Source organism: Chlorocebus sabaeus, chromosome 1 (genome assembly GCF_047675955.1).
Source record: "Chlorocebus sabaeus isolate Y175 chromosome 1, mChlSab1.0.hap1, whole genome shotgun sequence".
Taxonomy (NCBI): domain Eukaryota; kingdom Metazoa; phylum Chordata; class Mammalia; order Primates; family Cercopithecidae; genus Chlorocebus; species Chlorocebus sabaeus.
Window position 1 is genome coordinate 106748742 of NC_132904.1, and position 25552 is coordinate 106774293.

Sequence of the window (25552 nt, forward strand, 5' to 3'; positions counted from 1 at the left end):
CATGGGAAGTAATGCAGAAATCAATATATCCATCTTGCATGTGTTAATCTGAGAGGCCTATTAGACATCCAAGTAAAGATGTTGAGTAGGTAGTTGGAAAATCAGATTTGGAATTTAGGGTAGAGGCCTGAGCTGGAGATATAAATATACACTTCAGCAACAGGTGATATTTAGATATGTTTTAAAGCCAGGAACCTACATTAGATTTCCAAACAGAAACAGGGGAAAATAAAAGTTTGAAGATTGATCCCTGAGGCACTGCAACATGTAGAATTCGGAACATGAGGATAAACCAGCAAAAGAGACTGAGAAAAGACCCCAAGATAGGGGCAGAACCAAGAATGCTGTCCTCCAAGACAATGGAGGGAAGTATTTGCGACATGACAAATGCTGCGGGTGGAATCAAGTAAGACAAGGACTGAAAACTGACCATGACATTTAGCTGTGTGGAAATCATTGATGATGTAGATTAGGGCAATTTCAGTAAAGTGATGAAGTGAAAGGTTAAATTTGATACTTTAAGGAAAGGATGGAAGGATAGAAATGGAAGACAGTGTATACATTGGTGATCTCTTCAAAATAATAATCCAAACTGGAAACAACTCAACTCTCCCATCAACAGGTGAATACATAACCAAATTGTGTATAAAGAGTATAAAGAGGGAAGGAGAGGAAAGACATGGAAGATAGACTATCTGTAACTCTTTGTTTGTTTGTTGGAATTCAGGGTAGAGGCCTGAGCTGGAGGTATAAATATATGCTTCAGCATATATTTCAGACAGGCTGTGGCTCTGTTGCCCATGCTGGAGTGCAGTGGTGTGATCTTGACTCACTGCAATCTCCACTTCCTGGACTCAAGGGATCCTTCCACCTCAGCCTCCAGAGTAGCTGGGTCTACAGTCATGAGCCACCACACCCATATACAAAAATACACCCACACCCAAATACAAAAATACTCATTTTTGTATTTTTTGTAGAAATGGGATTTCACCACGTTGCCCAGGCTGGTCTTGAACTCCTGAGCTGTGATCTGCCCACCTCAGCCTCCCAAAGTGCTGAGATTAGAGGTGTGAGCCACTGTGCCCAGCCAAGTATCTGTAACTCTTGAGGAATTTTCCTATAAGGAGGGACAGAAAAATGAAACAGTAGCTGGAGGGCAAGGTGACATCAAGAAAATCAACTTCATTGAGGCATAATTTATGAACAGTAAAATGTTCATATTTTAATTGCACCTTTCTATGAGTTTTCACAAATGTACACATACACCGTTAGTAACCACTGCCATGGTCAACATATAGAATATTTCCATCATGTTTGTACTCTCGCACCCTCACTCACAGGCAACCACTGATCAGCTTTAGTTTTCTGCTAGTTCTAGGCTTAATATGATTGAATCATACAGTATGTAATCTTTTTATTTTAATTAAATTTAAGTTTTTATTTTTACTAGAGATGATGTCTTGCCACGTTGCCCAGGCTGGTCTCAAACTCCTGGCCTGAAGGGATCTTCTGACTTTGGCCTCCCAAAGTGCTGAGATTATAGGTATGAACCATCACGCTTGGCCTGTATGCAATCTTTTCTGATTGGTTTCTTTTGCTTAGCATAATGTTTTTGAGATTTGTTCCTGTTGTTCTTATCAGCAGCTTATTCCTTTCTCTTGCTGACTTGTATTCTATTTTACAGACATGCATGATTTGGTTATGTATTCACCTGTTGATGAGACAGTGGGTTATTTCTAGTTTGGACTATTACTAATAAAGCCGTGAGAACAATTGTGTGCAAATCTTTGTATGGATAGCATTTCATTTCTCTTGACCATGTAATTCTGGGTCGTGTAATAAGCGTATATATTAACTGTATATTTAACTTTATAGGAGACTGCTAGAATACCTTCTCAAGTGAGTGTACCATTTCACATTCGTAACAGTTGCCTCACATCATTTCTATCACTTGATATTGCCAGTCTTTTAAATTTTAGCCATTCAAATGAATGTATAGTAGTATATATTTCTGTGGTTTTAATTTTAATTTCTTGATGAGTTAGTTATAATGCTGAGTATCTTTTCAAGTGCTTACTGGCAAATCCTATTACTTCTTTTGTGAGGTATTTGTTCAGAAAGTTTCTGCCCATTTTAAGTTGGGTTGTTTTTCTCGTTACTGAATTGTAAGAGTTCTTTATATCCTGGATACAAGTCCTTTGTTAGATATATGTGTGGTGAATATTTTCTCCCAGTCTATGGCTTATCTTTTTTATTTTCTTATCAATTCAATGTCTTTCAAGGAGCAGCAGTTTTAATTAGAAAAAAGTCCAATTCATCAATTTTTTTCTTTTCTTTTATTTTTTTGAGACAGAGTCTTGCTCTGTCACCCAGGCTGGAGTGCAGTGGCATGATCTTGGCTCACTGCAACCTCCGCCTCCAGGGTTCAAGCGATTCTCCTGCCTCAGCCTCTCGAGTACCTGGGATTACAGGTGTGTGCCACCATGCCCAGCTAATTTTTGTATTTTTAGTAGAGTCAGGATTTCATCATTTTGGCCAGTAGAGTCGGGATTTCATCATTTTGGCCAGGCTGGTCTCAAACTCCTGACCTAAAGTGATCTATCTGCCTGCCTCGGCCTCCCAAAGTTCTGGAATTACAGGCATGAATGACTGAGCCCAGCTAATTTTTTTTTTTTTTTTTTTGAGACAGTTTTGCTTTTGTCACCCAGGATGGAGCCCAGTGGCACGAATTTGGCTCATTGCAACCTCCACCTCCCGGGTTCAAGTGATTCTCCTGCCTCATTCCTCCTGAGTAGCTGAGATTACAGGAGCACATCACCACACCTGGCTAATTTTTGTATTTTTAGTAGAGATGGGGTGTCATCATGTTGGTCAGGCTGGTCTTGAACTCCTGGCCTCAGATCCACCTGCCTCAGCCTCCCACAGTGCTGGAATTACAGGCGTGAGCCACATAGCACCCAGCCCCAGCCAAGTTTTTTCTTTTCTTTTCTTTTCTTCCTTTTTTTTTGGAGGCACTTTTTTTCTTCTATGATTTGTGTTTTTGTGTTTTGTCTAGAAAATCTTTGTCTACTTCACAGTCATGAAAATGTTTTTCTGTGCTTTCTTATAAAGGATTTATTGTTCAGCTTTTTGTTCAGATATGTGATCCATTTGAGTCAATATTATATATCGTTTGAAGAAAGGGTCAGGGTCAATTTTTTTCCTTTGAAAATGGTATCCCTTTATTCCATCCCCACTTGCAGAAGACACTATCATTTCTTCATTAAAGTACTTTGGATGCTGTGTTGAAAGTCGATTGACCATTGCAGATGTGGTTCCTACTTCCTGGTTCAGCTCTTTCTCACTCCCTTTCAACCTCCCTTTCTTCCTTCCTTCACTTTTCTTAAATTTCTTTTTGTTATTAACCAAAGTTCATACCTTATTCAGATTTCCCTAGTTACATTTCCTTAGGACCTACTGTTTTTTTGCTGTCCCAGGATTTCTTCCTGGATGCCACATTACATTTAGTCCTCATGTCTCTTCAGGTTCCTCTTGACTGTGACAGTTTCTCAGAAATTTCTTGGTTTTGATGGCCTTGGCAATTTTGAGGAGTACTGGTCCAGTGTTTTGTAGAATGTTGCTCAACTGGGGTTTCTTTGATGTTTTTCTCATGGTTAGTCTTGGGTTATGGGGTTGGGGAAGAAGACCACAGAGGTGATGTGACAGTCTCATAACAACATATCAATGCTACACACTGTCAACATGACTTATCGTGTTGATGTTGACCTTGATCAGTTGGATGACGTAGTGTTTGTCAGGTCTCTCCAGTGTAAAGTAATCTTTTCTCCCCCTTTCCATTCTGTACTCTTTGGAAGGGAGGCCATTATGCACAACTTTCACTTAGAATGGGGACTTAATCTTCACTTCTTGAGGGTAGAGTATCTATATAAAATGATTTGGAATCTTTCTGCAGGAAAGATTTGTCTATTTTTCACTGTTTATTTATTCAGTCTTTTTTTTATTCAGTATGGATACTTATTTTATACTTTGGGTTACAATCCATTTTAATTTTTGCTGCTGAAATTGTTTTCTTTGGCCATTGGGAACTGTCCCAGTTGGTTCCTGTGTCCCTTTGACATGCCCCAATTATTGCATGTGTCTGTTTCTGAACAGTTCCTTACATTCCGGCGCTACAAAATGCTCCAGGCTCATTTTGTATGTTTTCTGCTCTAGTCGTAGAATTAACCATTTCTCCAAGGATCCCTCCTTTTTTAAAAAAATTGGGAAATGCTATTAGAAACCAAGATCTATACATTCTATTTCTCTATTTGTGGACCATATTACCAATATGAAGAATAAAAGAGAGGATATCACTATAGAATCCTACAAATACTTAAAAGGTTTGATAAGTTTGACCAGTTCCCTGAAAAATACACACATACACACATCATTGACTTTGTTACAAATAATTTTCCCGTGAAGAAAACTCCAGGTCCATGTGATTTCGTTAGTTAATTCTATTGAACATTTAAAGATCCATGATACTAATATTATGCTAACTCTTTGAGAAACTAGAGGGGTGAACACTTCCCAAAACATTTTTTGAGGTTAGTATAAGCCTCATACCAAACCTGACAAAGAAAGTGAAAGAGAAAAAATTGTAAATTAAATCCCTTCCTACCATAAATACAAAAATCCCCTGTCAAATACTAGCAGATCAAATCCAGAAATACAGCCCAGGCGTGGTGGCTTACACCCGTAATCCCAGCACTTTGGGAGGTTGAGGTGGGATCACTTGAGGTCAGGAGTTCAAGACTGGCCTGGTCAACAGGGTGAAACCCTGTCTCTACTAAAAATACAAAAATTAGCTGGGGGTGGTGGTGCACGCCTGTAGTCCCAGCTACGTTAGAGGCTGAGATGGTGCCAGTGCACTCCAGCCTGGGCGACAGAGTAACACTACTCTCAAAAAAGAAAAGAAAAGAAAATATATGTAATATAAAGTAAATATTAATGTTATATAAATTACATGTAATTATGTTTACAAAATTTATAATGATATATATGCATTTAATTTATATCAGGATGAATTTTTTTATATGAGGAAAGCCTTTTCTAACCAGTAATTAACTAGATGTCAAAGAATACAGTGTCAGAATGCACAAGATAATTAATAGTTATCATAATCTGTTAGATTATGTGATGATAGCAAAAAATAAATCTGATTGCATACATGAGAGTGTTTTATTCTTTTACTTCACCCAAACACATCAGGCTACCATCTTTGCTTTTCTGTAACAAAGCTCACGTTGACTGAGTTGCAAGTCGAAGTAGAAAACTACTAGAATGAGTTAGAAGAAAACAAGGTACATTAAACCTATAAATTATATAGACATGGAAAGGGCATGAGATTTTAAAGTGAAAAAAAATAGATTGAGTTCTTGAGTCACTATTTGTAAACTGTTTGTCCTTGGGCAAGGTACTTAGCCATTCCCCTGAACCTCAGTTTTTCATCTGTGAGATAAAAGCAGTAACAATAATAGCCTTCAGAAAGCACATACTACAGATCTCAGGCTAAGTTTTTTACGTGCATTATCTCATTTAGTCTTCACATCAACCATGTGAGGTGGGTACTGTAATACTGTTATAACCCCAGTCTGCAGATGAGGAAACTAAAGCTTGAGAGGTTAGGTAATTCTCCCTAGGTCATGCAGCAAGTAAGTGATGAAGCAGGGATTCAGAGCATGACTCTGAAACCCAGGGCCTTAATTATTACACTATACTACTGCTATGGCTTGCATGTGGTTTGTCCCTGCCAAAACTAATGTTGAAATTTAATTGCAATGTAAGGATGTTGGGAAGTGGAACTTTTTTTTTATTTTTATTTTTTTTGACAGAGTCTCACTCTGTCGCCCAGGCTGGAGTACAGTGGTGTGATCTCGGCTCACTGCATTCTCCTTCTCCCAGTTTCAAGCGATTCTTGTGCCTCAGCCTCCTGAGTAGCTGCAATTACAGGTGTGTGCCACCCTACTCGGCCAGTTTTTGTATTTTTAGTAGAGATGGTGTTTCACCATGTTGGCCAGGCTAGTCTCGAACTTCTAACCTCAAATGATCTGTCCACCTTGGCCTCCCGAAGTGCTGGGATTACAGGCATAAGCCACTATGCCCAGCCTAAGAGGTGGAACTTTTAAGAGGTGGGAACTCATGGAAGGTATTTGTGTCATGAGAGCTCCATCCTTACAGGCAGCTTGGTGCCATTCTTGCAGTACTGAGTTCTTTCTCACTCTTGAAAACCCAGATTAGTTCTTTTTAAAAATAATTCATTTTTATTTTTTGTGGGTACATAGTAGGTGTGTATATTTGCAGGGTACATGAGATGTTGTCATACAGGCATGCAATGTGAAATAATCACATGGTGAATTGGGTATCCATTTCCTCAAACAATTATACTTTATGTTACAAATAATCCAATAACATTCTTTTAGTTATTTTAAAATGTAGAATTGAGTTATTATTGACTATAGTCACCCCGTTTTGTGATCAAATCCTAGACCATATTCATTCTTTCTAACTTTTTTTTGTACCCTTTAACCATCGCCACCTCCCCTCCGCTCCCCAGTACCATTTTCAGCCTCTGGGAACCATCTTTCTACTCTCTATCTTCATGGGTTTGATTGTTTTGATTTTTAGATCCCACAAATAAGTGAGAACATGTGATGTTTATCTTTCTGGGTCGGCTTATTTCACTTAACATAATGACTCCAGTTCCATCCATGTTGTTGCAAATGGCAAGATCTCATTATTTTTTATGGCTGAATAGTATTGTGTGTATATGTTCATTTTCTTTATCTATTCATCTGTTGACAGACACTTAGGTTGCTTCCAAATCTTAGCTATTATGGGCCGGGCACGGTGACTCACGCTGTAATCCCAGCACTTTGGGAGACTGAGGTCGGCAGATCACTTGAGGCCAGGAGTTCGAGACCAGTCTGGACAACATGGTGAAACCCTGTCTCTACTAAAAATACAACAATTATCCAGGCATGGTGATGTGCACTTGTAATCCCAGCTACTAGGGAGGCTGAGGAGAATCGCTTGAACCTGGGAGGTGGAGATTGCAGTGAGCTGAGATTGTGCCAATGCACTCCAGCTTGGGTGACAGAGCGAGACTGTGTCTCAAAAAAAAAAAAAAAGAAAACAAATCTTAGCTATTATGAACAGTGCTGCAACAAACATAGGAGTGCAGATATCTCTTTAATATACTTATTTCCTTTTTTTGGTGAGTATATAGCCAGCAGTGGGACTGCTGGATCATATGGTAGTTCTATTTTTAGTTTTTTGAGGAACCTCCAAGCTGTTCTCCATACGGGTTGTACTAATTTACATTCCCATCAACTGTGTACAAGGGTTCCCTTTCCTCCACATCCTTGCCAGCATTTGTTGTTACCTGCTTTTTGAATATAAACCATTTTAACTGTGGCGACATAATAGAAATCTGATTGTAGTTTTGATTTGCATTTATCTGAGGATCAATGATGTTGAACACCTTTTCATATGCCTGTTTACCATTTGTATGTCTTCTTTTGAGAGGTGTCTATTCAAATCTTTTGCTCATCTTTTGATTGGATGATTAGATTTTTTTTTCCTACAGAGTTGTTTGAGCTCCTTATATATTCTTGTTATTAATTCCTTGTGAGATGAATATGTTGCAAATATTTTCTCCCATTCTGTGGGTTGTCTCTTCACTTTGTTGAATGTTTCGTTTTCTGTGAAGAAGTTTTTAACCTTGATGTGATCCCAATTGTCCATTTTTGCTTTGGTTGCCTGCGCTTGTGGGGGTATTGTTCAAAAAATTTTTGCCCAGACTAATGTCCTGGAGATTTTCCCTAATGTTTTCTTCTAGTAGTTTCATAGTTTGGGGTCTTGGACTTAAGTCTTTAATCAATTTTCAGTCGATTTTTTTTTTTCTTTCTTTTTTTTTTTGTTGGGACAGAGTCTTGCTCCATTGCCCAGGCACTGCAACCTTCACCTCCTGGGTTCAAGCAATTCTCCTGCCTCATCCTGAGTAGCTGGGATTACAGGTGCCCAGCTAATTTTAAAAAATATTTTTAGTAGAGATGGGGTTTCACCATGTTGGACAGGTTGGTCTCAAACTCCTGACCTCAGGTAATCTGCTCACCTCAGCCTCCCAAAGTGCTGCAATTACAGGCATAAGCCACTGCACTCAGGCTGATTTGATTTTTGTATATGGTGAGAGATAGGGATCTAGTTTTATTCTTCTGCATATGGATATCCAGTATTCCCAGCACCATTTATTGAAGAGATTGTCTTTTTCCCAGTGTATGTTCTTAGACCTTTATCAAAAATGAGTTCACTGTAAGTGTGTGGATTTGTTTCTGGGTTTTCTGTTGTTCTGTTGGTCTATGTGTCTGTCTTTTTGCCAGTGCCATGCTGTTTTGGTTACTATAGTTCTGTAGTATAATTTGTAGTCAGATAATGTGATTCCTCCGGTTTTGTTCTTTTTGCTTAAGATAGCTTTGGCTATTCTGGGTCTTTTTTGGTTCCATACAATTTTTAAAATAGTTTTTATCTATTTCTGTGAAGAATGTAATTGGTGTTTTGATAGGGATTGCATTGAATTTGTAGATTGCTTTGGGTAGTGTGGACATTTTAACCATATTGATTCTTCCAATCCATGAACATGAACTATTTTTTAATTTTTTGTTGTCCTCTTCAATTTCTTTCATCAGTGTTTTATAGTTCTCATTATAGAGATTTTTCACTTCTTTGGTTAAGTTAATTCCTAGGCATTTAATTTTATTTGTAGTTATTATAAATGGGATTACTTTTTAATTTCTTTTTCAGATTGCTCACTGTTGGCATATAGAAATGCTACTGATTTTTCTATGTTGTTTTTGTATCCTGCAGCTTTACTGAACTTGTTTATCAGTTTTAATAGTTTTCTTGTGGAGTCTTTAGGTTTTTCCAACTATAAGATCATATCATCTGCAAACAAGGATAATTTGACTTCTTCCATTCCAATTTGGATGCCCTTTACTTCTTTCTCTTGTCTGATAGCTCTAGCTAGGACTTCCAGTACTATGTTGAATAACAGTGGTGAAAGTGGCCATCCATGTTGTGTTCCAGATCTTAGGGGAAAGGCTTTCAGTTTTTCCTCATTTTTCCTCATTTAGTATGATACTAATTTAGTATTTAGTATGATACTAGCTGTGGGTCTGTGATATATGACTTTTGTTATGTTGAGGTATGTTCCTTCTATACCCAGTTTTTTGAGGGTTTTTATGATAAAGGGATGTTGATTTTTTTTTTTCCCCAAGATGGAGTCTTACTCTGTCACCCAGGCTGGAGTGCAGTGTCGTGATCTAAGCTCACTGCAACCTCTGCCTCCTAGGTTCAAGCAATTCTCCTGCCTCAGACTCCCGAGTAGCTGGGATTACGGGTACCAACCACAATGCCCAGCTAATTTTTGTATTTTTAGTAGAGTCAGGGTTTCACCATGTTGACCGGGCTATTCTTGAACTCCTGACCTCATGATCTGCCTGCCTCAGCCTCCCAATGTGCTGGGATTACAGGCATGAGACACTGAGCCCGGCCAGGATGTTGAATTTTATCAAATGGTTTTCTGCATCAATTGAAATGATCATATGATCTTTTTTTCATTCTGTTGATATGAATGAACATCACACTGATTGAATTGTGTCTGTTGAGCCATCCTTGCATCCCAGGGGTAAATCCCACTTGGCTATGATGAATTATTCTTTTAATGTATTGTTGAATTCAGTTTGCTAGTATTTTGTTCAGAATTTTTGCATGAATATTCATCAGAGATATTGGCCTGTAGTTTTCTTTTTTGATGAGTCTTTGTCTAATTTTGGTATCAGGGTAATACTGGCATCATAGAATAAGTTTAAATGACTGGTAGAATTCAGTGGAGCCATCAGGACCCAGGCTTTCCTTTACTGGGATACTTTTTATTACTGCCTAGATCTTGTTACTTGTTGTTGATTTATTCAGGTTTTGAATTTCTTCCTAGTTCAATCTTATTTATTTATTTCATTTATTTATTTTTTTGAGACAGAGTCTCACTCTGTAATCCAGGCTGGAGTACAACGGTGCCATCTCGGCTCACTGCAACCTCCACCTCCCAGTTTCGAGCGACTCTCCTGCCTCAGTCTCCTAAGTAGCTGGGACTATAGGCGCATGCCACCATGCCTAGATAATTTTTGTATTTTTAGTAGAGACAGGGGTTCACCATGTTGGCCATGCTGGTGCTGAACTCCTGAATTCAAGTGATCCGCCTGCCTCAGCCTCCCAAAGTGCTGGGATTACTGGCGTGAGCTACCGCTCCTGGCCTTCCTAGTTCAATCTTGGTAGGTGTATGTGTCTAGGAATCTGTCCATTTTTTCTAGATTTTCCAATTAGTTGGCATATGGTTGCTCACAGTAGCCACTAATGATCCTTTGAATTTCTGCCGTATTGGTTATAATGTGTCCTTTTTCATTTCTGATTTTATTTGGATTTTCTCTCTCTTTTTAAAATTAGTTTGGCTAAAAGTTTGTCAATTTTCTTTAACTTTTCAAAAAACCAACTTTTTGTTTCATTGATCTTTTGTATTGTTTTTATTTCAAATTCATTTATTTTTGCTTTGACCTTTATTATTTCTTTTCTTCTATTAATTTTGGGTTTGGTTGCTCTTGCTTTTCTAATTTTTTAAAAAATTTTGTTTTATCTTTTTTTTTGAGATGGAGTCTTGCTCTGTCACCAGGCTGGAGTGCAGTGGCGCCATCTCGGCTCTCTGCAACTTCCGACTCCCGGGTTCAAGCGATTCTCCTGCCTCAGCCTTCCAAGTAGCTGGGACTACGGATGCCCACCACCAGGCCCAGCAAATTTTTGTATTTTTAGTAGAGATGGGGTTTCACCATGTTAGCCAGGATGGCCTCGATCTCTTGACCTCGTGATCTGCTCTCCTTGACCTCCCAAAGTGCTGGGATTAGAGGCATGAGCTACTATGCCCGGCCGCTTTTCTAATTCTTTAAGATGCATCATTAGATTTTTTATTTAAAGTTTCTTTTTTGGTCTACGGCTATAGCACCTGAAAGTGCCCAATCTTGTGTGAAGTTTGCCTTCTTTTTTGATGTAGGTACTTATAGCTCTAAATTTCCTTCTTAGTAGTTCTTTTGCTGTATCCCATAGGTTTTGATATGTCATGTTTCCATTATAATTTGTTTCAAGAATTTTTCAATTTCCTTCTTAATTTCTTTATTGATCCACTGGTCATTGAGGAGCATATTGTTTAATTTCCGTGTGTTTTTATAGCTTCCAAAATTTCTCTTTTTATTGACTTCTAGTTTTATTCTATTGTGGTCAGAGAAGATGCTTGATATTATTTCATTTTTTAGGATGTTTTAAAACTTGTTTTGCGACCTACCATATCGTTTATTCTTGAGAATGATCCATGTGCTAGGAAAATATTGTATATTCTGCAGCCATTGGATGAAATGTCCTGTAAATATCTATTAAGTCCATTTGGTCTACAGTGCAAATTAAGTAAAATGTTAATTTTCAACAGAAAATCAAACACTGATTGTTGATTTTCTGTGTGGAAGACATGTCCAATACTGAAATTGGGATGTTGAAGTCTCCAGCTATTATCGTATTAGGGCCTATCTCTCTCTTTAGCTCTAATAATATTTCCTTTGTATATCTGGGTGCTCAAGTGTGGGGTGCATATATATTTAACATTATAACCTCTTGCTGAATTGACCCCTTATCATTATATAGTGACCTTCTTTGTTTTTTATTATTTTTTTCTTGAAATCTGTTTTTGTCTGATGTAACTACTCCTGCCTTATTTTCGGTTTCCATTAAAATGGAATATCTTTTTCCATCCCTTTATTTTCAATTTATTTCTCTTTATAGGTGAAGTATGTATCTTGTAGGCAGCAGATCAATTTTTTTTTCATCCATTTAGTCAGTCTATATCGTTTGATGGACGGCTTAGTCCATTTACATTCAGTGTTATTACTGATAAGGACTTACTCCTGCCATTTTGTTGTTTGTTTTCTGGTTGTTTTGTGGTCTTCTCTTCTTTCTTTCCTTCCTGTCTTCCTTTAGTAAAGGTGATTTTCTCTGGTGGTATATTTAGCTTACTGCTTTTTATTTTTTGTGTATTTATTGTTTTTTGGTTTGAGGTTATTATGAGATTAGCAAATACTATCTTATAACCCATTATTTAGTTAAAAATAACAAATTAACACAGTTGTTACAATGATAACAACTTAACGCTGTTTGCATAACACCAACAAACAAACAAAAGCAAAATAAAAATTCTACACCTTAACTTTATCCCCCTGCTTTTTAACTTTTTTTGTTTCTATTTATATCGTTTTGTATTGTACTGTCTGTGTCTTGAAAAGTTGTTGTAGTTATTATTTTTGATTGGTTTATCATTTAGTTTTTCTGCTTAGGATAAGAGTAGTTTACAAACCACAGTTACAGTGTTATAACAATCTGTGTTTTTCTGTTTACTTACTATCACTGGTAAGTTTTATACCTTCAGGTGATTGCTTATTGCTCACCAATGTCCTTTTGTTTCTGATAGAAGTACTCTTCTTAGCATTTCTTGTAAGACAGGTCTGGTGTTGATAAAATCCCTCAAATTTTGTTTGTCAGGGAAAGTCTTTATTTTTCCCTCATGTTTGAAGGATATTTTTGCTGGATATACTATTCTAGGGTAAAAGTTTTTTCCTTCAGCATTTTATGTACTGCTACTCTCTTCTGGCCTGTAAAGTTTTCACTGAGAAGTCTGCTGCCAGATGTATTGGAGCTCTATTGTACGTTTTTTACTTTTCTCTTGCTGCTTTTAGGATTCCTTCTTTATCCTTGATCTTTGGGAGTTTCGTTATTAAATGACTTGAGGTAGTCTTCTTTGGGTTAAATATACTTGGTTTCTAAAGTCTTCTTGTATTTGGATATTGATATCTTTCTCTGGGTTTGGGAAATTGTCTGATATTATCCCCTTGAATAAACTTTCTACCCCTATCTCTTTCTCTAACTCCTCTTTGAGGCCAATAACTCTTGGATTTGCTTTTGAGGCTGTTTTCTACATCCTGTATGCATGCTTCTTTTTTTTCTTTCTTTCTTTTTTTGACTCTGTCACACAGGTTGGAGTGCAGTGGCATGATCTCGGTTTACTACAACCTCCACTGCCCGGGTTCAAACAATTATCCTGCCTCAGCCTCCTGAGTAGCTGGGATTATAGGCATGAACTATCAGGCCTAGATAATTTTTGTATTTTTAGTAGAGACATGGTTTCACCATGTTGGCCAGGCTGGTCTTGAACTCCTGACCTCATGTAATCTGCCTGCCTCTGCCTCCCAAAGTGCTGGGAAAATAGGCATAAGCCACCATGCCTGGCCCTCATTTTTTTTTTTTAATTCTTTTTTCTTTTGTCTCCTCTGTGTGTTTTCAAATAGCCTATCTTCAAGCTCACTAATTCTTTCTTCTGCTTGATCAATTCTGCTATTAAAAGACTCTGATGAATTCTTTCATATGCCAATTGCATTTTTCAACTTCAGAATTTCTGCTTGATTTTTAAAAATTATTTCAATTTCTTTGTTAAATGTATCTGATATAATTCTGAATTACTTCTCTGTGTTATCTTGAATTTCTTTGATTTTCCGCAACATAGCTATTTTGAATTATCTGTCAAAAAGGTCACATATCTCTGTTTCTCTGGGATTAGTCCCTGGTGGCTTATTTATTTCATTTGGTAAGGTCGTGTTTTCCTGAATGGTGTTGATGCTAGTAGATGTTCTTCAGTATCTGGCATTTAAGGGTTTGGTATTTATTGTAGTCTTCATTATCTGGGCTTGTTTGCTCCTGTCCTTCTTTGAGAAGGCTTTCCAGATATTTGAAAGGACTTGGGAGTTGTGATCTAAGGTGTATATACTTTAGGGGGCACTCTAGGCCTAGTAACATTATTTTTCTTGCAGGCTGGTAGAGGTACCACCTTGATAGTCTTGGACAACTTCCAGGAGAATTCTCTGGATTACCAGGCAGAGACTCTTCCTTCTTTCTTACTTTCTCCCAAACAAACAGAATCTCTATTTCTATTCTGAGCCACCTAAAGCTGGGGGTGGAGTGATACAGCTACCCCTGTGGCCACCACTACTATGACTGTACTGGGTCAGACCTGAAGCTAGTATAGCACTGGGTCTTGTCCATGGACTGCTATAACTACTCCCTGGATACTGTCCATGTTTACTCAAGGCCCTGGGGATCTATAATCACCAGGTGGCAAAGGCAGCCAAGCCCGTGTCCTTCCCTTTAGGGCAGCGAGTTCCCCTAGGTCTTGGGTAAGTCCAGAGGTGCAATTGTCTGGTAGTCAGGGGCTAAAATAAAAAACCTTAGAAGTCTACCTGGTGTTCTATTGTATTGTGGCTGAGCTGGCACTCACACCACAAGATGCAGTCCTTCCCACTCTTCCCTCGCCTTTCCAAAGGCACAGTAGCCTCACCCCATCCCACTGCTACTACAGGCCATGGGGAATTCTGCCAAACTACTGCCAAAGTTCCCTTAAGGCCCAAGGGCTCTTAAGTTAGCTTGTGGTGAATGCTTCCTGGCCTGTAACTCACCCTTCAGGGCATGGGCTCCCCTCTGGCTCAGAACAGGTCCAGAGATGGTGTTGGAGAGTCAAATCCAGAAATTGAGGACCCCAAGAGCCCCACTGGGTGCTCTACTCCCCTGTGGCTATGCTATGATGGTACCTAAGGTGCAAGACAGAGTCCCCTGTACTTTTCCCTCTGCCTTTCTCAAGCAGAAATTTTGACCCATAACCACCACGGCTGGTAATGTGCTAAGTCTCAACCTGAAGCCCGCGAGTCTCAGAGGCTCACCCAAGGTCCTCCGTGTAGTATCTGGGTATTGCTGCTGGTTGTTCAGGGCCCAAGGGGTCTTTAATTAACAGGTGATGCATGCTGCCAGGACTGGGTCTTTCCCTTCAAGGCAGCGGGCTCCCTTCTGGCTCAGGTTGTGTCTACAAATACTATCCAGGAGCTAGGGTAATGGAATGGGGGCCTTACTACTCTGACTGGGGCTTTATCCTGCTTTTGCTAAGCTGATACCCAAGATGCAAGTCAAAGTCCTCCACACTCTTGCCTCTCATCTTCTCATGTGGAATAAAGGAGTCTCTTTTGGAACAACGAGCTGTATAGCCTGGGGTTAGGGGAGGGGTGATACCAGCACTTCCTTAGCTGCTCCAACTGCTGTCTCAGTAGGTCATGTGCCCCCCATAGCCCACTGTCTCTGGGCCTAGTTCAGCCCTAGGACTCACCTAATATTAATAGTTGCAGTCCTTATGGCCTAGGCTGCCTTTCACGTTTACTTAGAGACCCAGAGCACTTTTGCCCTAGGTGGCAAGATTTGCAGGAACTCCAATTCAGACCATTGGGATCAGCGATTCCCCTCTGGCTGGGGCTGGTTTAAAAGCTCCCTTCATGGGTGGGCATCAGCTGAGTTTAGTCTGGTTTTCCTTTCTGCTCTAACAGGACAGCACTGAGTTCACTGCCTCACAATTGTTATGCTTGCCTTCCTCCAGTGCCCAGAGAGGCTCTCAGCAGCACACTGCTGCTGCCAGAGATGGGGGTGATGTCGATCATTCAAGACTGTTTTCTCCATCTCTTCAGTCCCTTTCCAGTGATACATAGTTATGTGGTATTGCTCCTCACACGGGGCACCAATCGAGGTATTGCTCCTCACAAGAGGGCATTAGCTGCAGGGGTCTGCCCGCAGACCCTGATCCAAAGGACGGATGAATAAAACGTACAGTGACACACAGATACTCTGTTTTATCAGTCCTGCTGAGTGTCTGACTGCCTACACATCAAGAGAGGCTTGTCACTGTGGCAGGCCCTGAGCGGCTTGGGCTCCAGGCATTTATTTGGTATAGAATTAACAACAGAAGCTTTGAGTAAACACACTTGGGGGTAATTAACATGGTTAAGAGAGTAGTTCCATGAATGATTAAAGCTCAGGTACCAACCGGTCTAAAGTAAATGCCATTAGGGGGCAATATCCCTGGTCGACCTCCCCCCGAGAGGGCCATCTGGCTAAGAGGTTGGTTAGTGGAGGTAGGGTACAGACTTAACTGGGGAGGCCTCTATTGTCCCTAGTATTTACCCTATGACCTAATACTCTAAGGTAAGAACCGGCTGCCTTCAGCCTGTTCAATTATTACAAGTTACGTAATATTTCATCCTTCTGAAAGGTTTGTGACTATTTCCTATAACTTTCCCTAATATTTCCTTTTAAGAATTCTGCCACCATCCTGAGTGAATTCCAACATCTCCCCCTTTTTTGTTTTCTGTGTTAGGACTTTTTGATTGCAGAGTGCAGATATGTGCAGCTATAGGTTTGTCAGGCGAGGCAGTCACTGCTCTTATTCTGGCTTTGCATCCTAGAATTAGCAAGTAACATAAGACAATTACGAGTACAATTAGCAACATTCTTTTCTAGTCAAAGAGTGACCTGTAGTATTATATGGCATCTTAGTTTGATGAGTGCTGTTACTAAGGAACCCTACCGGAGGTATGTTAACTCCTTTCAGCCAAGGAGGTGCGTTGTTAGAAGCTGAGAAGGGAATGTTTGCCCAGATAACAGGGTTGAAAAAAGGCAGATTTAGAAGATGGGCTTAATGGAGTGTAGCAAGTACAGGTGGTAGGCAAAGTGAGATAATTAAAAATGAATAAATTATCTGGCTTAGCCTTCTGCTTCTTCAGCATAATGTCTGGGGCCTGTGTTGTCTGTGGAAGCCACATTGTCTGCGGAAGTCACATTGTCTGCTGCCCGCTTGGTCACATGACTCCAGCCTCTAATGCTTTTTCTTATTTCTTTATGTAACTGATTGCCTTGCCAATTTTGCATTACCGGGCAGGCTAAGGGCTCTCCTTCTAATGCTGCCTGCGTAAGACAGCGACTGATAGCTATAGTGTACCCTCTGTCTTTTTTCTTATCTATTGGAGGAGGAGGCTCAGGTAAAACCTACGTTTCCTCTTTGTTATTTTGGCCTGGTGATATTGAGAGGTGAAGCCAGCTGGGCTTCTGGGTCGGTTGGGGACTTGGAGAACTTTTGCGTCTAGCTAGAGGATTGTAAATGCACCAATCAGTGCTCTGTGTCTAGCTAAAGGTTTGTAAACGCACCAATCAGCACTCTGTAAAAACGCACCAATCAGCACTCTGTGTCTAGCAAAAGGTTTGTAAACACACCAATCAGCACTCTGTAAAAATGGACCAATCAGTTCTCTGTAAAATGGACCAATCGGCACTCTGTAAAATGGACCAATCAGCAGGACGTGGGTGGGGCCAAATAAGGGAATAAAATCTGACCACCAGCACCAGCAGTGGCAACCCGCTCCAGTCCCCTTCTAAGCTGTGGAAGCTTTGTTTCGCTCTTCACAATAAATCTTGCTGCTGTTCACTCTTCGGGTCCGCACTACCTTTATGAGCTTAACACTCACGATGAAGGTCTGTGGCTTTACTACTTAAGTCGGCGAGACCGTGAACCCACCTGGAGGAAGAAGCAACTCCAGATGCGCCACCTTTAAGAGCTGTAACACTCACTGCGAAGGTCTGCAGCTTCACTTCTGAAGTCAATAAGTCCACGAACCCACCAGAAGGAAGAAACTCCAGACACATCTGAACATCAGAAGGAACAAACTCTGGACACATCATCTTTAAGAACTGTAACACTCACCGTGAGGGCCCATGGCTTCATTCTTGAAGTCAGCGAGACCAAGAACCCACCAGAAGGAACCAATTCCAGACACATTTTGGCAACCACAAAGGGACTATCACCAAGCGGTGAGTACCACTGGACCCCTTTCACTTGCTATTCTGTCCTATTTTTCCTTAGAATTTGGGGGCTAAATACCGGGCATCTGTTGGTCAATTAAAGGCAACTAGCGGGGTCACCAGACTAAAGACACAGGAGTCAGGTTTTCTGAGAAAGGGCTCTCTAACAACCCCCAACTCTTTGGAGTCGAGAGGGTTGGTTTGCCTGGAACCAGTTTCCACTTTTCCTAAACTTCTGGGCTGAGACGAGGGTCAACAGAGAGGAAAGCCATTCAGCTCCAGGGTTCTGACAACAAGCTGGTTGACCCTGCGGCCATGAGCAGAACACTCAAAGTCATGTCACCCAAGCAAGACTCGCCCATCTATTGTATCTGTCCTGACCCTCCCCTGTCAAGGTCCTAATGCCTGTCAGACAAACTTTCTGTTACCTCTCTTCTCTGAGGCTAGTCCCGCTTCTAAAAACCACTCCCTGTCTCTGGTGTTTTCTAGTTTCTCCTATAAGAATTATTTATAGTATAAACTCCAGGACTCTATTTCCTTCTTTTAGCACCCGGGCTCACCTATCAGAAAGACATCATTTTTGCCCAAAGTCGTATCAGAGCGGGGACTATCTGGAATTTAGGATCCCTCCTCAGACAAGCAGGCCTAACAAAAGCTATTCCTGAAGCTAGGATATGGGGAGCATCAGAAATGATATCCTTCCTATTCAAGTGAGGACAAAAGGCATCACTCTTCCAACTCTGGAGATCCCTCCCCTTCCTCACGGTATGGCCCTCCACTTCATTTTTGGGGCATAACATCTTTATAGGACAAGAGTAAAGTCCCAATAGTAACAGAAAAATGCTTAGGACTGTAACAGGTTTTCGAGAATGCATTGGTAAGGGCCACAAAATCTGACATTCCTCGTTCCTCCTTGTGGTCTAGGAAGAAAACTAGTGTTTCTGCTGCTGCATTGGTGAGTGCAACTATTCTGATCAGCAGGGTCCAGGGACTGTTGCAGGTTCTTGGGCAGGGGGAGAAACAAACCAAAACTGCAGGCAGTTTTGTCTTTCAGATGAGAAACACTCAGGCATCAATAGGTTCACCCTTGAAATGCATCCTAAGCCATTGGGACCAATTTGACCTGCAAACCCTGAAAAAGAGGTGGCTCATTTTTTTCCTGTACTACAGCCTGGTCCCAATATTCTCTCTCTGATGGGGAAAAATGACCACCTGAGGGAAATATAAATTACAATACTATCCTGAAGCTTGAACTTTTCTGTAAGAGGGAAGGCACATAGAGTGAAATACCTTACATCCAAGCTTTCTTTTCATTGAAGGAGAATACACAACTACGCAAAGCTTGCAATTTACATCCCACAGGAAGACCTCTCAGCTTACCCCCATATTCTAACCTCCCTATAGCTTCCTTCCTGTTGATGATAAGCCTCCTCTAATCTCCCCTTCACAGAAGGAAATAAGCAAAGAAATGTCCAAAGGACCATAAAACCCCCCGGGCTATTGGTTATGTCCCTTTCAAGCTGTATGGGGAGGGGAATTTGGCCCAACCCGGATACATGTCCCCGTCCCCTGCTCTGATTTAAAGCAGATCAAGGCAGACCTGGGGAGGTTTTCAGACGATCCTGATAGGTACATAGATGTCCTACAGGGTCTAGGGCAAACCTTCTATCTCACTTGCAGAGATGTCATACTATTGTTAGATCAAACCCTGGCCTTTAATGAAAAGAATGTGGCTTTAGCTGCAGCCCGAGAGTTTGGAGATATCTTAGTCAAGTAAATGATAGAATGAAATCGAAGAAAGGGACAAATTCCTACCGCTCAGCAAGCCATGCCCAGTATGGATCCCCACTGGGACCTCGACTCAGATCATGGGGACTGGAGTTGTAAACATCCATTGACCTGTGTTCTAGAAGGACTAAGGAGAATTAGGAAAAAGCCCATGAATTATTCAATGATGTCCACCATAACTCAGGGAAAGGAAGAAGATCCTTCTGCCTTTCTTGAGCGGCTATGGGAGGCCTTAAGAAAATATACTCCCCTGTCACCTGACTCACTCGAGGGTCAATTGATCCTAAAAGATAAGTTTATTACCCAATCAGCCACAGATATCAGGAGAAAGCTCCAAAAGCGAGCCCTGGGCCCTGAAGAAAATATGGAGGCATTATTAAACCTGGCAACCTTGGTGTTCTATAGTAGGGACCAAGAGGAACAGGCCCAAAAGGAAAAGCGAGATCAGAGAAAGGCTGTGGCCTTAGTCATGGCCCTCAAACAAACCTTGGTGGTTCAGAGAGGACAGAAAATGGAGCAGGCCAATCACCCTGTAGGGCTTGTTATCAGTGTGGTTTACAAGGACACTTTAAAAAAGATTGTCCAATGAGAAACTGCCCCCTCGTCCATGTCCACTGTGCCGAGGCAATCACTGGAAGGCGCACTGCCCCAGACTGCAGTGGTTCTCTAGGCCAGAAGCCCCCAACCAGATGATCCAACAACAGGACTGAGGGTGTGCAGGGCAAGCGCCAGCTCATGTCATCACCCTCGCTGAGCCCCGGGTACGTTTAACCATTGAGGGCCAGGAAACTGACTTCCTCCTGGACACTGGCACAGCCTTCTCAGTATTAATCTCCTGTCCCGGACGACTGTCGTCAAGGTTCGTTACCATCCGAGGAATCCTGGGACAGCCTGTAACCAGGTATTTCTCCCACCTCCTCAGTTGTAATTGAGAGCCTTTGCTCTTTTCACATGCTTTTCTTGTTATGCCTGAAAGTCCCACACCCTTATTAGGGACGGATATATTGACCAAAGCTGGAGCTATTATCTACATGAATATGGGGAACAAGTTACCCATTTGTTGTCCCCTACTTGAGGAGGGAATCAATCCTGAAGTCTGGGCATTGGAAGGACAATTTGGAAGGGTAAAAAATGCCCACTCAGTCCAAATCAGGCTAAAAGATCCCACCACTTTTCCTTATCAAAGGCAATATCCCTCAAAGTCTGAAGTTCATAAAAGATTACAGGATATTGTTAAACATTTAAAAGCTCAAGGCTTAGTAAGTAAATGCAGCAGTCCTTGCATCACCCCAATTCTGGGAGTACAAAAACCAAATGGTCAGTGGAGACTAGTGCAAGATCTTAGACTCATCAGTGAGGCAGTAATTCCTCTATATCCAGTTGTACCCAACCCCTATTCCCTGCTCTCTCAAATACCAGAGGAAGCAGAATGGTTCACTGTTTTGGACTTCAAGGATGCCTTCTTCTGTATTCCCCTGAACTCTGACTCCCAGTTTCTCTTTGCCTTTGAGGAACCCACAGACTATATGTCCCAACTTACGTGGATGGTCTGGCCCCAAGGCTTTAGGGATAAGCCTCATCTGTTTGGTCAGGCACTGGCCCAAGATCTAGGCCACTTCTCAAGTCCAGGCACTCTGGTCCTTCAGTATGTGGATGATTTACTTTTGGCTACCAGTTCAGAAGCCTCATGCCAGCAGGCTACACTAGGTCTCTTGAACTTTCTAACTAATCAAGGGTACAAGGCCCAGCTTTGCCTATAGCAGGTCAAATATCTATGCCTAATCTTAGTCAGAGGGACCAGGGCCTTCAGCAAGGAACAAATACAGCCTATACTTATCCTCACCCTAAGACATTAAAACAGTTGCAGGGGTTCCTTGGAATCACCAGCTTTTGACAACTATGAATCCCCAGATACAGTGAGATAGCCAGGCCCCTCTATACTCTAATCAAGGAGACCCAGAGGGCAAATACTTATCTAGTAGAATGGGAACCAGGGGCAGAAACAGCCTTCAAAACCTTAAAGCAGGCACTAGTACAAGCTCCAGCTTTAAGCCTTCCCACAGGCCAAAACTTCTCTGTATACATCACAGAGAGAGCAGGGATAGCTCTTGGAGTCCTTACTCACACTCATGGAACAACCCCACAACAAGTGGCATACCTAAGTAAAGAAACTGATGTAGTAGCAAAAGGCTGTCCTCACTGTTTAAAGTTAGTTGCGGCAGTGGCTGTCTTACTGTCAGAAGCTATCAAAATAATACAAGGAAAGGATCTCACTGTCTGGGCTACTCATTGATGCAAATGGCATACTAGGTGCCAAAGGAAGTTTATGGCTATCAGACAACTGCCTACTTAGATACCAGGCACTACTCCTTGAGGGACCAGTGCTTCAAATACGTACATGTGTAGCCCTCAATACTGCCACTTTTCTCCCAGAGGATGGGGAACCAATCAAGCATGACTGCCAACAAATTATAGTCCAGACTTATGCCGCCCGAGATGATCTCTTAGAAGTCCCCTTAGCTAATCCTGACATTAACCTATATACGGATGGAAGTTCATTTGTGGAAAATGGGATACGAAAGGCAGGTTATGCCATCGTTGGTGATGTAACTGTACTTGAAAGTAAGCCTCTTACCCCAGGAACTAGCACCCAGTTAGCAGAACTAGTGGCACTTACCTGAGCCTTAGAAATGGGAAAAGGAAAAATAATAAATGTGTATACAGATAGCAAGTTGCTTATCTAATCCTACATACCCATGCTGCAGTATGGAAAGAAAAGGAGTTCCTAACCTCTGGGGGAACACCCATTAAATACCACAAGGAAATTACGGACTTATTGCACGCAGTGCAAAAACCCAAGGAGGTGGCAGACACACTGCCAAAGCCATCAGAAAGGTGAAGGAAAAAAAGCAGAAGGAAACTGTTGGGCAGATGTTGAGGCCAAAGTTGCTGCCAGGCAGAACCTCCCATTAGAAGTACCTATGGAAGGACCCTTGGTATGGAACAACCCCCTCCAAGAGATTAAGCCCCAGTATTCCCCGACTGAAACAGAATGGGGACTTTCATGGGGGCATAGTTTTCTCCCCTCGGGTGGTTAATGACAGAAGAAGGAAAGGTACTTATACCCAAAGCCAGTCAGTGGAAAATACTTAAAACCAATCCTTCCCTGGCAAATGACTGTAGGCTTTTTATCTCTCTACCAACCTCTGCTTACGCTGCCACTCCCATTCCTGGAAATACCTGGGTCTTTACCAACTTAACCTGCCACCCTCACTATGAAGGAAAAGAACCTTTCCGACTTCTAAATATGCAATCATTAGCCGACTTCCCCGTCTCTGACAGGACCAAGAATACTCTAACAGGACGTGCAATCCAACTTTTATGTCCTTATATTTGCAATCTCACCTATTGCACAAGCAATGAAAAGCCCATACATGGCCCTGTAACTATGAATACCATCTTAACTTTCGAAGCCCTTTATGCATCCAACGCAACCTGTTATCAGGTCTGCCCCTGGGGCACCTACTACCGCGTCAGTGTAATTACACCCTACAACTTCAAGCCCCAACTGATCACAGAAACAGCTCCATTTAGATGGCTTATCCGCTTCTCAGGGCCCCCCAAAATCATCATCCCCTGCCTGCTTAACAAACAGTCCACATTTTGTAATGGCAAACATACTCCCTGCATGACCATTCGCCCCTGGACCCCCTGCAGCAGCGCCCTCACCACTAGTGAATGCCTTCTCATCTCCTCTTTCAGTCACTCTCGAATGGTTCCTAGTAGATAGAAAATGGTTTTTTCTCCAATGGGAAAATAGAACACAGGGAGCCACTCAGTTTGCTCCCAACACCCCTTTCCAGCCACTCACCAGAGCTACCTTGGCAAGCACTCTAGGAGTATGGGAAATGAAAACAACAAACTCACACACCTTTCTAACATACATAACCAGTTCTGTCTACCCAGCCAAGGTGTATTCTTCTTATGTGGAATGTCGACCTACATCTGCCTCCCCATTAACTGGACAGGCGCCTGCATCTTAGTCTTTGTAAGTCCCAACATTAACATTGCCCCAGACCCTATCAGTACCCCTCAAAGCTCAAGTCCATCAGCGCAGAGCCATACAACTAATACCCCTACTTATCGGGTTAGGAATGGCTACTGCTACAGGAACTGGAATAGCCAGTTTATCTACTTCATTTTCCTGCTACCCACACTCTCAGAGGATTTCTCAGACAGTTTGCAAGAGATAACAGAATCTATCCTTAGTCTACAATCCCAAGTAGACTCTTTGGCAGCAGTGACTCTCCAAAACTGCCAAGGCCTAGACTTCCTCACTGGTGAGAAAGGAGGACTCTGCACCTTCTTAGGGGAAGAGTGTTGTTTTTACACTGACTTGTCAGGGATAGTATGAGATGCTGCCTGGCATTTACAGGAAAAGGCTTCTGAAATCAGACAACGCCTTTCAAACTCTTATACCAATCTCTGGAGTTGGGCAACATGGCTTCTCCCATTTCTAAGTCCCGTGGCAGCCATCTTGCTATTACTCACATTCGGGCCCTGTATTTTTAACCTCCTTATCAAATTTGTTTCTTCTAGGATCAAGGCCATCAAGCTACTGATGATCTTACAAATGGAACCCCAAAAGGGCTCAACTAAAAATGTCTACCAAGGACACCTGGACTGACCCACTTGCCCTTTCACTGGCCTAAAGAATTCCCCTCTGGAGGTCACTACAACTGCAGGGCCCCTTCTTCACCCCTATCCAGCAGGAAGTGGCTAGAGTGGTCATCGCCCAATTCCCCACAGCAGTTGAGGTGTCCTGTTTAGAGGGGAGATTGAGAGGTGAAGCCAGCTGGGCTTCTGGGTCGGTTGGGGATTTGGAGAACTTTTGTGTCTAGCTGGAGGATTGTAAATGCACCAATCAGTGCTCTGTGTCTAGCTAAAGGTTTGTAAACGCACCAATCAGCACTCTGTAAAAATGGACCAATCAGCACTCTGTAAAATGGACCAATTGGCACTCTGTAAAATGTACCAATCGGCAGGATGTGGGTGGGCCCAAATATGGGAATAAAAGCTGGCCACCAGCACCAGCAGCCGCAACCCACTCTAGTCCCCTTCCAAGCTGTGGAAGCTTTGTTCTTTTGCTCTTCACGATAAATCTTGCTGCTGCTCACTCTTTGAGTCTGCACTACCTTTATGAGCTGTAACACTCACTGTGAAGGTCTGCAGCTTCACTTCTGAAGTCAGCGAGACCATGAACCCACCAAGAAGAAGAAACAAATCTGGAGGCGCCACCTTTAAGAGCTGTAACACTCACTGCAAAGGTCTGCGGCTTCACTTCTGAAGTCAGCGAGACCATGAACCCACCAGAAGGAAGATACTCCAGACACATCTGAACATCCGAAGGAACTCCGGACACACCATCTTTAAGAACTGTTAACACTCACCATGAGGGTCCACGGCTTCATTCTTGAAGTCAGCAAGACCAAGAACCCACCAGAAGGAACCGATTCCGGACACAGTATTAGGGCCGGGAAGAGGAGGTGATATGGCAGGTGACATTTTCTCCTCCTCCCTCTTTTTAGGCTCTTCTGTGTGTAACTGAGTCAGGGTTGCTCTAATTAAAGCCCAGAACATTAAAGCTGTTGCTGGGACCTGCTGCGTTTGTACATGATGTTGTTTAAGATTTCTCCCCATGTGTTCCCAGAGTTCTGTGTCTAGCATTTCTTCCTCTGGAAACCATGGGCTTGGGATCACAACAGTTTGCATTACAACAGTTTGTCTAGCATGGGTGATTAGGTCCCTTAATTGAGCCTGTGAAAGTGATGCTCTGCTAGCCTTAAGCAATTGTTTTAACACTTCTATATACTGTTTCTGTTGAGCTGATAACTGTTGTCCCGTGATAAAACTCCAC

General features: G+C 41.8%; 1 long non-coding RNA gene across 1 annotated transcript; it reads left to right on the forward strand.

Moving 5' to 3' along the window:
• The first annotated feature begins 254 nt into the window (after positions 1-254).
• On the forward strand, positions 255-25291 carry LOC140710682 (uncharacterized). Its single transcript, XR_012091823.1, has 4 exons — positions 255-622; positions 1451-1543; positions 17543-17856; positions 24235-25291. It is a non-coding gene; the product is annotated as an uncharacterized lncRNA (long non-coding RNA).
• Positions 25292-25552: the final 261 nt, after the last annotated feature.